We start from the raw sequence: 13483 nt of genomic DNA, 5'->3' as shown, positions 1-13483 counted from the left end.
AGAAATAATACTAAGCCTCTTTCTGTTGTATTGGTGTAGGTAAATGTTATAAGTGTTCTGGAAATTGTACAAAATTCCTAGAAATCTGGTATGTCCTAATATAATGTTGTCAGTCACATATATACCACATATTAAGATATTACAGAAGTAACCGAATTTCCTTGTCTGTTTCATTAAAATGAACTCTCAACAGACCCTTAATCATGTTCATTTTTAAGTCTTTCATCATTTACAGACAGTTATGACTGTGATGCTGTTGCAAAAGTGAGACTCATGGAAAGGACCCTAACAAGAACTCTTGATATAGACTCTGCTGCCAAATGCACCAGGTATTAAACCTTGAATGCATATTTCACAACTGAAGAAGGCTCAACCTGACTTCTGTTCCTAGGCAAACATTGGAGACCTTCCAAATCACATTGACCAAGAAAAGAAATAGCTGACGTTTAAGTAGACTGCTTCCACCTAAGACCCTGGATGAAAATTTAATGCTTTACCTAAAACAGAACATTTTCTTATTCTCCTTTTTCTCTTTACTCTGGCATTGGCCTGGAAAGGTAACACTATCATTTCTATCAGGCCATTGTAACTGGGAGCAATATTTTGAATGCTGGATTTTTCATCAAAAACTCCAATCAGTCCATGATGCTAAAGATCCCCTGGTTCTTCCTGTGACCAATTTTTTTGCCTATTTCCAATCTTACCATAAACTACAATCACTTACAGACTTTTATCGCCAGAATATCCAATTTCTTGTTTTTACCTTTCTCTGATTATAACTATACTTGCCCAATTTTTTTTTATTTTTTAAGAAAGAAAGTGAGAGAGAGAGAGAGAGTGAGAGAGAGAGAGAGAGAGGAGGGGGAGGGGCAGAGGGAGAGAGAGCATCTTAAGCAGGCCTCATTACCAGCATGGAGCCCAATTTGGGGCTTGATCTCGTGATCCTGAGATCATGACCTGAACTGAAGTCAAGAGTCAGATGCTTACCTGACTTGAGCCACCCAGGCTCCCCTGTACTTGCCCAATAAGACAGAAATATCTTTGTAAGTCATAATATATTTTCACCCCCATGTTCTTATGATTATCCAAATCAGATGTGCCCTTAATCATTTAAAGAGCTGACCATCAGCACCCATCTTGGCAATGAGTTTAGAACAACTTAAAAAAAAAAAAGATTTTATTCATTTGAGAGAGAGTGTGTGTGAAAGTGAGAGAGAGAGCACAAGTGGGAAGGAGGAGGAGGAGGAGGGGCAGAGGGAGAGATAGACTCCCTGCTGAGCAGGGAGCCCAACTCCCAACTCTGGGCTCCATCCAAGGACTCTGAAATCATAACCTGGACTGAGGGCAGATGCTTAACCAACTGAGTCACTGAGGTGTCCCCAGAACAACTTTTTATTTCAGGCTACGAGATTTACTTCTCAAATGCACTGAAAACCTAATTGGCCCCCTGGCTTGAATGGGCAAATGCAACAATTCCCACGAATGATTCCATTAACAGTCCCACCTTGATGGAATGGTTTGTGCCCTCACAGGGTTTTGTCTGTGGTGGTTTCGAGCCTATGAATACTTCTTTTTTTTTTTTTTTAATTTTTTATTTTTTATAAACATATATTTTTATCCCCAGGGGTACAGGTCTGTGAATCACCAGGTTTACACACTTCACAGCACTCACCAAAGCACATACCCTCCCTAATGTCCATAATCCCACCCCCTTCTCCCAAAACCCCTCCCCCCAGCAACCCTCAGATTGTTTTGTGAGATTAAGAGTCACTTATGGTTTGTCTCCCTCCCAATCCCATCTTGTTTCATTTATTCTTCTCCTACCCACTTAAGCCCCCATGTTGCATCACCACTTCCTCATATCAGGGAGATCATATGATAGTTGTCTTTCTCCGCTTGACTTATTTCGCTAAGCATGATACGCTCTAGTTCCATCCATGTTGTCGCAAATGGCAAGATTTCATTTCTTTTGATGGCTGCATAGTATTCCATTGTGTATATATACCACTTCTTCTTGATCCATTCATCTGTTGATGGACATCTAGGTTCTTTCCATAGTTTGGCTATTGTGGACATTGCTGCTATAAACATTCGGGTGCACGTGCCCCTTTGGATCACTACGTTTGTATCTTTAGGGTAAATACCCAATAGTGCAATTGCTGGGTCATAGGGCAGTTGTATTTTCAACATTTTGAGGAACATCCATGCTGTTTTCCAGAGTGGCTGCACCAGCTTGCATTCCCACCAACAGTGTAGGAGGGTTCCCCTTTCCCCGCATCCTCGCCAGCATCTGTCATTTCCTGACTTGTTGATTTTAGCCATTCTGACTGGTGTGAGGTGATATCGCATTGTGGTTTTGATTTGTATTTCCCTGATGCCGAGTGATATGGAGCACTTTTTCATGTGTCTGTTGGCCATCTGGATGTCTTCTTTGCAGAAATGTCTGTTCATGTCCTCTGCCCATTTCTTGATTGGATTATTTGTTCTTTGGGTGTTGAGTTTGCTAAGTTCTTTATAGATTTTGGACACTAGTCCTTTATCTGATATGTCGTTTGCAAATATCTTATCCCATTCTGTAAGTTGTCTTTTGATTTTATTAACTATTTCCTTTGCTGTGCAAAAGCTTTTGATCTTGATGAAATCCCAATAGTTCATTTTTGCCCTTGTTTCCCTTGCCTTCGGCGATGTTCCTAGGAAGATGTTGCTGCGGCTGAGGTCGAAGAGGTTGCTGCCTGTGTTCTCCTCAAGGATTTTGATGGATTCCTTTCGCACATTGAGGTCCTTCATCCATTTTGAGTCTATTTTTGTGTGTGGTGTAAGGAAATGGTCCAATTTCATTTTTCTGCATGTGGCTGTCCAATTTTCCCAGCACCATTTATTGAAGAGGCTGTCTTTTTTCCATTGGACATTCTTTCCTGCTTTGTCGAAGATGAGTTGACCATAGAGTTGGGGGTCTATTTCTGGGCTCTCTATTCTGTTCCATTGATCTATGGGTCTGTTTTTGTGCCAGTACCATGCTGTCTTGATGATGACAGCTTTGTAATAGAGCTTGAAGTCCGGAACTGTGATGCCACCAACGTTGGCTTTCTTTTTCAATATCCCTTTGGCTATTCGAGGTCTTTTCTGGTTCCATATAAATTTTAGAATTATTTGTTCCATTTCTTTGAAAAAGATGGATGGTACTTTGATAGGAATTGCATTAAATGTGTAGATTGCTTTAGGTAGCATAGACATTTTCACAATATTTATTCTTCCAATCCAGGAGCATGGAACATTTTTCCATTTCTTTGTGTCTTCCTCAATTTCTTTCATGAGTACTTTATAGTTTTCTGAGTATAGATTCTGTGCCTCTTTGGTTAGGTTTATTCCTAGGTATCTTATGGTTTTGGGTGCAATTGTAAATGGGATTGACTCCTTAATTTCTCTTTCTCCTGTCTTGCTGTTGGTGTAGAGAAATGCAGCTGATTTCTGTGCATTGATTTTATATCCTGACACTTTACTGAATTCCTGTACAAGTTCTAGCAGTTTTGGAGTGGAGTCTTTTGGGTTTTCCACATATAGTATCATATCATCTGCGAAGAGTGATAATTTGACTTCTTCTTTGCTGATTTGGATGCCTTTAATTTCCTTTTGTTGTCTGATTGCTGAGGCTAGGACCTCTAGTACTATGTTGAATAGCAGTGGTGATAATGGACATCCCTGCCGTGTTCCTGACCTTAGCGGAAAGGCTTTCAGTTTTTCTCCATTGAGAATGATATTTGCGGTGGGTTTTTCATAGATGGCTTTGATGATATTGAGGTATGTGCCCTCTATCCCTACACTTTGAAGAGTTTTGATCAGGAAGGGATGCTGTACTTTCTCAAATGCTTTTGCAGCATCTATTGAGAGTATCATATGGTTCTTGTTCTTTCTTTTATTGATGTGTTGTATCACATTGACTGATTTGCGGAGGTTGAACCAACCTTGCAGCCCTGGAATAAATCCCACTTGGTCATGGTGAATAATCCTTTTAATGTACTGTTGAAACCTATTGGCTAGTATTTTGCTGAGTATTTTCGCATCTGTGTTCATCAAGGATATTGGTCTATAGCTCTCTTTTTTTATGGGATCCTTGTCTGGTTTTGGGATCAAGTGATGCTGGCCTCATAAAATGAGTTTGGAAGTTTTCCTTCCATTTCTATTTTTTGGAACAGTTTCAGGAGAATAGGAATTAGTTCTTCTTCAAATGTTTGGTAGAATTCCCCCGGGAAGCCATCTGGCCCTGGGCTTTTGTTTGTTTGGAGATTTTTAATGACTGTTTCAATCTCCTTACTGGTTATGGGTCTGTTCAGGCTTTCTATTTCTTCCTGGTTCAGTTGTGGTAGTTTATATGTTTCTAGGAATGCATCCATTTCTTCCAGATTGTCAAATTTATTGGTGTAGAGTTGCTCATAGTATGTTCTTATAATAGTTTGTATTTCTTTGGTGTTAATTGTGATCTCTCCTCTTTCATTAATGATTTTATTTATTTGGGTCCTTTCTCTTTTCTTTTTGATAAGTCCGGCCAGGGGCTTATCAATTTTATTAATTCTTTCAAAGAACCAGCTCCTAGTTTCGTTGATTTGCTCTATTGTTTTTTTGGTTTCTATTTCATTGATTTCTGCTCTGATCTTTATGATTTCTCTTCTCCTGCTGGGCTTAGGGTTTCTTTCTTGTTCTTTCTCCAGCTCCTTTAGGTGTAGGGTTAGGTTGTGTACCTGAGACCTTTCTTGTTTCTTGAGAAAGGCTTGTACCGCTATGTATTTTCCTCTCAGGACTGCCTTTGTTGTGTCCCACAGATTTTGAACCGTTGTATTTTCATTATCATTTGTTTCCATGATTTTTTTCAATTCTTTAATTTCCCGGTTCACCCATTCATTCTTTAGAAGGATGCTGTTTAGTCTCCATGTATTTGGGTTCTTTCCAAACTTCCTTTTGTGGTTGAGTTCTAGCTTTAGAGCATTGTGGTCTGAAAATATGCAGGGAATGATCCCAATCTTTTGATACCGGTTGAGTCCTGATTTAGGACCGAGGATGTGATCTATTCTGGAGAATGTTCCATGTGCACTAGAGAAGAATATGTATTCTGTTGCTTTGGGATGAAATGTTCTGAATATATCTGTGATGTCCATCTGGTCCAGTGTGTCGTTTAAGGCCTTTATTTCCTTGCTGATCTTTTGCTTGTATGATCTGTCCATTTCAGTGAGGGGAGTGTTAAAGTCCCCTACTGTTATTGTATTATTGTTGATGTGTTTCTTTGATTTTGTTATTAATTGGTTTATATAGTTGGCTGCTCCCACGTTGGGGGCATAGATATTTAAAATTGTTAGATCTTCTTGTTGGACAGACCCTTTGAGTATGATATAGTGTCCTTCCTCATCTCTTATTATAGTCTTTGGCTTAAAATCTAATTGTTCTGATATAAGGATTGCCACTCCTGCTTTCTTCTGATGTCTATTAGCATGATAAATTCTTTTCCACCCCCTCACTTTAAATCTGGAGGTGTCTTCGGGCTTAAAATGAGTTTCTTGGAGGCAACATATAGATGGGTTTTGTTTTTTTATCCATTCTGATACCCTGTGTCTTTTGACAGGGGCATTTAGCCCATTAACATTCAGGGTAACTATTGAGAGATATGAATTTAGTGCCATTGTATTGCCTGTTAGGTGACTGTTACTGTATATAGTCTCTGTTCCTTTCTGATCTACCACTTGTAGGCTCTCTCTTTGCTTAGAGGACCCCTTTCAATATTTCCTGTAGAGCTGGTTTGGTGTTTGCAAATTCTTTCATTTTTTGTTTGTCCTGGAAGCTTTTAATCTCTCCTTCTATTTTCAATGATAGCCTAGCTGGATATAGTATTCTTGGCTGCATTTTTTTCTCGTTTAGTGCTCTGAAAATATCATGCCAGCTCTTTCTGGCCTGCCAGGTCTCTGTGGATAAGTCAGATGCCAATCTAACATTCTTACCATTGTATGTTACAGACTTCTTTTCCCGGGCTGCTTTCAGGATTTTCTCTTTGTTACTGAGACTTGTAAATTTTACTATTAGGTGACGGGGTGTGGGCCTATTCTTATTGATTTTGAGGGGCGTTCTCTGAACCTTCTGAATTTTGATGCTCGTTCCCTTTGCCATATTGGGGAAATTCTCCCCAATAATTCTCTCCAGTATACCTTCTGCTCCCCTCTCTCTTTCTTCTTCTTCTGGAATCCCAATTATTCTAATGTTGTTTCGTCTTATGGTGTCACTTATCTCTCGAATTCTCCCCTCGTGGTCCAGCAGCTGTTTGTCCCTCTTTTGCTCAGCTTCTTTATTCTCTGTCATTTGGTCTTCTATATCACTAATTCTTTCTTCTGCCTCATTTATCCTAGCAGTGAGAGCCTCCATTTTTGATTGCACCTCATTAATAGCTTTTTTTATTTCAACTTGGTTAGATTTTAGTTCTCTTATTTCTCCAGAAAGGGCTTTTATATCTCTCGAGAGGGTTTCTCTAATATCTTCCATGCCTTTTTGAGCCCGGCTAGAACCTTGAGAATTGTCATTCTGAACTCTAGATCTGACATATTACCAATGTCTGTATTGATTAGGTCCCTAGCCTTCGGTACTGCCTCTTGTTCTTTTTTGTGTGTTGAATTTTTCCATCTTGTCATTTTGTCCAGATAAGAGTATATGAAGGAGCAAGTAAAATACTAAAAGGGTGGCAACAACCCCAGGAAAATATGCTTTAACCAAATTAGAAGAGATCCGAAATCGTGAGGGGGGAGAAAGGGGATAAAAAGAGGTTCAAAAGGGAAGAAAGAAAAAAAAAGAAAAAAGAAAAAAAAGAAAAGAAAAGAATTTTAAAAAAGAAAACAAATAAGAAAAATATAAAAAACAAAATATATATATATTGGATAAACTAGTTAAAAAACGTTAAAAAAGAAAAAGGTAAAAGTTCAAAAAAAATTTACCAGAAGGCAAGAAAAAAAACAAAAAATGAAAAAGAAAAAAATTAAATTATCTGCAAGACTAAAAAAAATCACAGGGAAAAAGCCATGAGTTCCGTGCTTTGCTTTCTCCTCCTCTGGAATTCTGCTTCTCTCCTTGGTATTGAAACCGCACTCCTTGGTAGGTGAACTTGGTCTTGGCTGGATTTCTTGTTGATCTTCTGGGGGAGGGGCCTGTTGTAGTGATTCTCAAGTGTCTTTGCCCCAGGCGGAATTGTACCGCCCTTACCAGGGGCCGGGGTGAGTAATCCGCTCGGCTTTGCTTTCAGGAGCTTTTGTTCCCTGAGCGCTTTCCGTAGAGTTCCGGAGGACGGGAATACAAATGGCGGACTCCTGGTCTCCGGCCGGAGGAGCCGAGAGCCCAGGGCCCCACTCCTCAGTGCGCCCTCAGAGAACAGCGCCCAGTTACTCCTGTCTGCCTGACCTCCGGCCGCGTTCCGAGCTCACCGAGCCTGCAGCCGGTTCAAGGTAACACCGAGCTGTGAGCTTACTTTCGGCTCTGTCTCTGTAGCCGGCTTTCCCGTTCCAATAATCGCAAGCTCTGGGAGACTCAGACACCCCCGATCCTTCTGTGACCCTGCGGGACCTGGGGCCATGCTGACCCCGCGTGGGCTTCGCCCCGGTTTAGCCTATGGAGCGATGTCCCTCAGCGGAACAGACTTTTAAAAGTCCTGATTTTGTGCGACGTTGCTCTGCCACTTGCCGGGAGCCGGCCCCTCCCCCCAACCCCCGGGGTCTATCTTCCCGTCGCTTTGCATTCACTTCTCCGCCAGTCCTACCTTTCAGAAAGTGGTTGTTTTTCTGTCTCCAGAAGTGCTGTTCTTCTCTTCGATCTGCCAATGGATTTGCAGGTGTTTGCAATCTTTAGATAAGCTATCTAGCTGATCTCCTGCTAGCTGAAGTAGTCTCAGCCTGCTACTTCTCCGCCATCTTTACTCCACCCTGAGCCTATGAATACTTCTATGTTGGGTACACAACTGGGCAATGTGTCTTAGGTTGTCTAATTATTCCTTTAAATGTTCACAAACTAGGACATCTCATTGGTAAGTTCCCTTAAATTTACATTGTCAAGTTAGAAAAGACCTACCAGGAGGGATTCACAATTCAGGATTTGCTTATTTTGGCTAGACGGAGTGAGTATAAATGAGGCTATTATCACAGGGAGGGAAAGAGGGGGAGGCAGGAGGAGGACTCTGGGCTGAGTGTAGAGCCCCAAATGGGATTCAATCTCATGACTCTGCGATCAGGACCTGAGTCAAAATGAAGAGGCAGGTGCTTAACGGACTGAGCCACCCAGGCACCCCATTTGACTTATTTGATTTTGATTGGTTTAGGCAATGGAGACCATGCCTTTGAAGTACAATCCAGATATTGGGAATTATTCTGTTCATAATAATCAGAATTGTCTCCTTGTGTGCTATATTCTCTCAAAAGTTTTAAATGCATGTTCATAGTTGCAAATCACCATGCAAATAATCTCCCTGAGATTAGATCTTCAGAAAATGAATGGATTAAAGAGAATGTACAACTTAACCAATGTGAACCTGAAGTTGTGATGTGTGAATACCATAGTGATTCAGCAAAAAGACATCACAACCTATGACTACCACAGAGTGGCAAAAAAGGCAAGAACCTCAGAGTGGTAGCTGGGAGTGGCACCAATGCCTTAAATTTTGGTCACATTTCTCAGGCTGAAAGCCTGATTAAAATGGGGCTATTGTTAAGAAAAGAGACCACAGGCCCCAAATGGGTGCCAAGCTCCATGTTACCAAACAGACTTAATATCTAACTTAATTACAATTTCAACCTTCCCTAGGAGGGGAATCTAGAATTACCTGGTCAGCTCCAGTGAGATAACCCTCCCGCAGTCCCCTCAAGGAGGTGACCTTGTTACAAACAATCCACTCCTGGCTAATAACTTTCCCTTTTGCCTATAAGTCTTTCATTTTGTACAGCTCTTCGGAATTCCTTTCTATCTGCTAGATGGGATGCTACCTGTGTAATGAATCACTGAATAAAGCCCATAAGACCTTTAAAATTTACTCAGTTGAATTTTTAAAAACAAAATCTCTATTAGAAGAGGCCTAAATTTTTAAAAATTGGAAAGATATAGTAAGTATCCTAAAATGTGTTTTAGTGTTCTTCAGAGTTAACATGCACTGTGGGGTGTTGACTATGCCTGGGGCAGGACAAAGACATTAAGAATGTGATCCACACACTTCTGTCTTCCTAAGTGCAGGAAAAGGGAGCCAAACAAGCAGATCTTGCATGACCTCAGTTCTGTTCTTGGAATCACCCTCTGTTCACTTCACACATTCCTGGCATGTCTTTCATTCTCTCGTGGCAGAGAGCAAGTGGAGTTGCCAGGTTACTGTTGATGAAGAGTAGCTTTTAGAAACAAAGTCAGTGTCAGTGTCCTGGTTCTGAATAATTTATCTTGCTCGCTGGAGCATGTTAAATAATAACTATTGGTTGGTGCTAAGTCTGTAGGATCTCACTCAATCCATAATTTGAGTGTCTATGATGGATATATCACTTTTTCTTTTTACTATTTTTCAAGTATAAAATGGATGTGATATATTTCCCTTCGAGTAGTACATGGTATAGTCATTTGGCATTAAATCATAAAAACAAAATTTATAATTATTGTATTTTTTTGGCCGTTAATTTTTTTATTATGTTATGTTAGTTACCATGCAGTCCATCATTAGTTTTCGATGTAGTGTTCCATGATTCATTGTTTGCATACAACACCCATTTCTCCATGCAATCCGTGCCCTCAATACCCACCACCAGGCTCACCCATTCCCTCTGCCCTCTCCCTTCTAAAACCCTCAGTTTGTTTCCTGGAGTCTATAGTCTCATGATTAATCTCTCACTCTGATTTCTCCCCTCATTTTTCCTTATTCCTACTTTCCTCCACACTATTCTTGTCCCACAAATAAGTGATACCATACTATAATTGACTTTGCTTGACTTATTTCACTTAGCATAATCTCCTCCAGTCCCATCTATGTTGATGGAAAAGTAGGGTATTCATCCTTTCTGACAACGAGTAATATTCCATTGTGTATATGGACCACATCTTCTTTATCCATTCATCTGTTGAAGGGCATCTTGGCTCTTTCTACATTTTGGCTATTGTGGACATTGCTGCTATGAACATTGGGTGCATATGGCCCTTCTTTTCACTACATCTGTATCTCTGGGGTAAATACCCAGTAGTGCAATTGCAGGCCATAGGGTAGCTCTCTTTTAAAATTTTTCAGGAACCTCCACACTGTTTTCCAAAGTGGCTGCACCAAATTGCATTCCCACCAACAGAGTAAGAGGGTTCCCCTTTCTCCACAACTTCTCCAACATTTGTTTTTTCTTGCCTTGTGGAGACCAGTGGGTCAGAACTTGCCATTCTAACTGGCAAAAATGTGGTTTTGATTTGAATTTCCAGGATGACTAATGATGATGAACACTTTTTCATGTGTCTGTTAGCCATTTGTATGCCTTCTTTAGAGAAGTGTCTGCTCATGTCTATGCCCATTTTTTGACTTGGTTATATGTTTTTTGGGTGTTGAGAAGTTCTTTATAGATCTTGGATATCAGCCCATTGTCTGTAGTGTCATTTGCAAATATTTTCTCCTATTCTTTGGGTTGCCTCTTTGTTTAGTTGACTGTTTCCTTTGCTGTGCAGAAGGCTTCTATCTTGACGAAGTCCCAAAAGTTAATTTTCAAAAATTTTGTTTCCCTTGTCTTTGGAGACATGTCTTTAAAGAAGGTGCTGTAGCTGATGTTGAAGAGGTCACTGCCCATGTTCTTTTCTAGGACTTTGATGGATTCCTGTCTCACATTGAGGTTTTTCATCCACAAAGAGTTTATCTTTGTGTATGGTGTAATAGAATGGTCTGTTTCATTATTCTGTATATAGCTGTCCAATTTTCCAGCACCTTTTATTGAAGAGACTGTCTTTCTTCCATTGGATATTGTTTCCTGCTTTGTCGAAGATTAGTTGACCATAGAGTTGAGAGTCCATATCTGGGCTCTCTACTCTGTTCCATTGGTCTACGTGTCTGTTTTTGTGCCAGTACCATGCTGTTTTGGTGATCACAGCTTTGTAACATAGCTTTAAATCAGGCAATGTGATTCCCCCAGCTTTCTTTTTCTTTTTTTAAAAAACATTTCCTTGGTGATTCAGGGTCTTTTCTGCTTCCATGTGAATTTTAGGATTGTTGGTTCCAGCATTTTGAAAAATGCCATTGATATTTTGATTGGGATGGAGTTGAAAGTAAAGACTGCTCTGGCAGCATCATCATTTTAATGATAAAACAAAATTTATTAAATTAATGAGAAAATAGCTTTCAATTTTCCATATCAACTATTAAAATATCAAATTAGATTTGATCCCTAAAGTTGGAAGGTTTTAAATATGAGAAACAGTTCTCAGAAATGTGGGGGTCCCATTTTTCAGTGTCTTCTTCCTTTTGTTCAGCAGACTCAAAGTGGTATACTCTACATGGTTTTCAGAGGCCAAAAAACCTGGCCTCTATATTTCAGTTGCATTATGTGACCTCGGACAAACTTCCTCATACATCACAGAATTGTTGAGAGTAGTAGAATATAAGTAAGTCATCCATCCATATTATTATATATGTTTATCAGTAGACATAGGCTATATATTATAGTAGGCCTCCAGGAAATGGTAGCTATCTACCATTTATTGAAAAGATACTTTTACTTGCTTCAAAGTGCAAAAGATACAAAGAGGTACATGTCACTTTTGAAATCTTCTCACTTCTTTTTCTTAGTCACATAATATCCCTTCTTGGAGTCAACTGATGTATCAGTTTCTTGTGTATCTTGCTAGAGACATTTTGTATATCTACAAGCAAGAATTTATATTCTTTCCCCACCTTTTTTTTTTTTTAAAAGATTTTATTTATTTATTTGAGAGAGAGACAGTGAGAGAGAGCATGAGCAAGGAGAAGGTCAGAGGGAGAAGCAGACTCCCCGTGGAGCTGGGAGCCCGATGCGGGACTCGATCCCGGGACTCCGGGATCCTGACCTGAGCTGAAGGCAGTTGTCCAACCAACTGAGCCACCCAGGCGTCCCGCCCCACCTTTTTTTTAATTGCACGAAATTACACAATTCCATGTTTTCTTTTTTATCACTTGAAATCATCTTAGAAGTTGTTCATGTAGGTTAAATTTGTTTTTAAACAATTTGGCTAAATTAATTTAGACATAGCTGTGTATTTGTGTGTCTCTCTCCCACACGCACTGCACAGCAACCTATTATATAGGCATGTTCCAATTTAATTACCAACTGTAACCCTAACTATTGGATATTCATTCATTCATTCATTCAACAAATATTTATTGAAGGCTCACCGTGAGTCAGGTTGGGCCCTGGCAATGCGTCAAAGAACAAAACAGACACAGTCTTCTTTCTCATTCTAGTGACTATGAGGCTGGACATTTCATTTTGCCCCATCCTTTGCTGCGCGGTGCTTCTGAGCCCCACCGGCGCTCCATGGGTCAGACTACCAGATGCGAGAATGAAGGCAGGCTCCGGGATAACGTGAAAACAGCCTCAGAAGAGGGCAGGGGTCCTCGGGGCGTCAGTCCCGGGTGTGAGAGCGGAGGCATGCTGCGTTCATGTCCCCTCCGCACTGTGGACAGCACCTGGAGACTCTGGAAACCGCTTCTTTAATTACGCCATTTATTGAGGGGGAACCGAACACCGGGAGGGCGAAGGCTAGGGCAAATGCCCACCCCAGTCTGGGGTCGCGGGGGAAGCTGCGGGGCGCGGACAGGATCAGCGAAGTCAACGGTTTGGCAGATGGAACCGGCTAGGAAACTAGGCACCTTTGGACGTCTCCTAGAGACGCGCAGAAGGGAGGCCTGGGTTCCGCAGAACCCGTGGCGGGGCGGGCGGCTGGGGGCCCAAGCCCTTTAAACTCCAGGCGCGCGGGAACAGCGGCCCAACAGCCACTGGCGGGCGGGACTGACGGGCGGGGCCGCGGGGCGCGCGCCACAGCCGGCCAACGACCTTCTCCCCTTCCCCCACCCACCCGGCCTCGCCCCCTTGCCGACGCCCCTCCAATGAGCGACTCTCTTGCCTCCCGGCCCTGCCCGCACCCCCGACACTGACAACCCGCGCAGAAGGACGGTGGAGGCGGGGCTCCTGGCGGGTGTGTCTGGGCGATTGCCGTTGTCGCGCGCTCCCCGCGAGTTTTCGAACGCAGTTGGCCCTCGAGGCAGAAAAAAATACAAGAACGGCGACCAATGGCGTGGCAGAAAGGACCCGCGCGCAGGCTCGGCTCCGCCTCCCTCGACTGGAAAGAAGTCCAGGCCCGGCCATTGGCTCGCGCGACCTGTCACTCGCGATGCGGCCACCGGGCAGGGGCCTCGCGGTGATTGGTTCCGCCCAGGCGCGAAATGTAACGCGGGAAAAGCCGAAGCAGTGACCCAGGCGGCAGGTTGTTATTT

Source organism: Mustela putorius, unplaced genomic scaffold, assembly GCF_011764305.1.
Source record: "Mustela putorius furo isolate JIRA1106 unplaced genomic scaffold, ASM1176430v1.1 tig00000876_pilon_pilon_pilon, whole genome shotgun sequence".
Lineage (NCBI taxonomy): Eukaryota > Metazoa > Chordata > Mammalia > Carnivora > Mustelidae > Mustela > Mustela putorius.
This window is presented reverse-complemented; position numbering follows the sequence as displayed.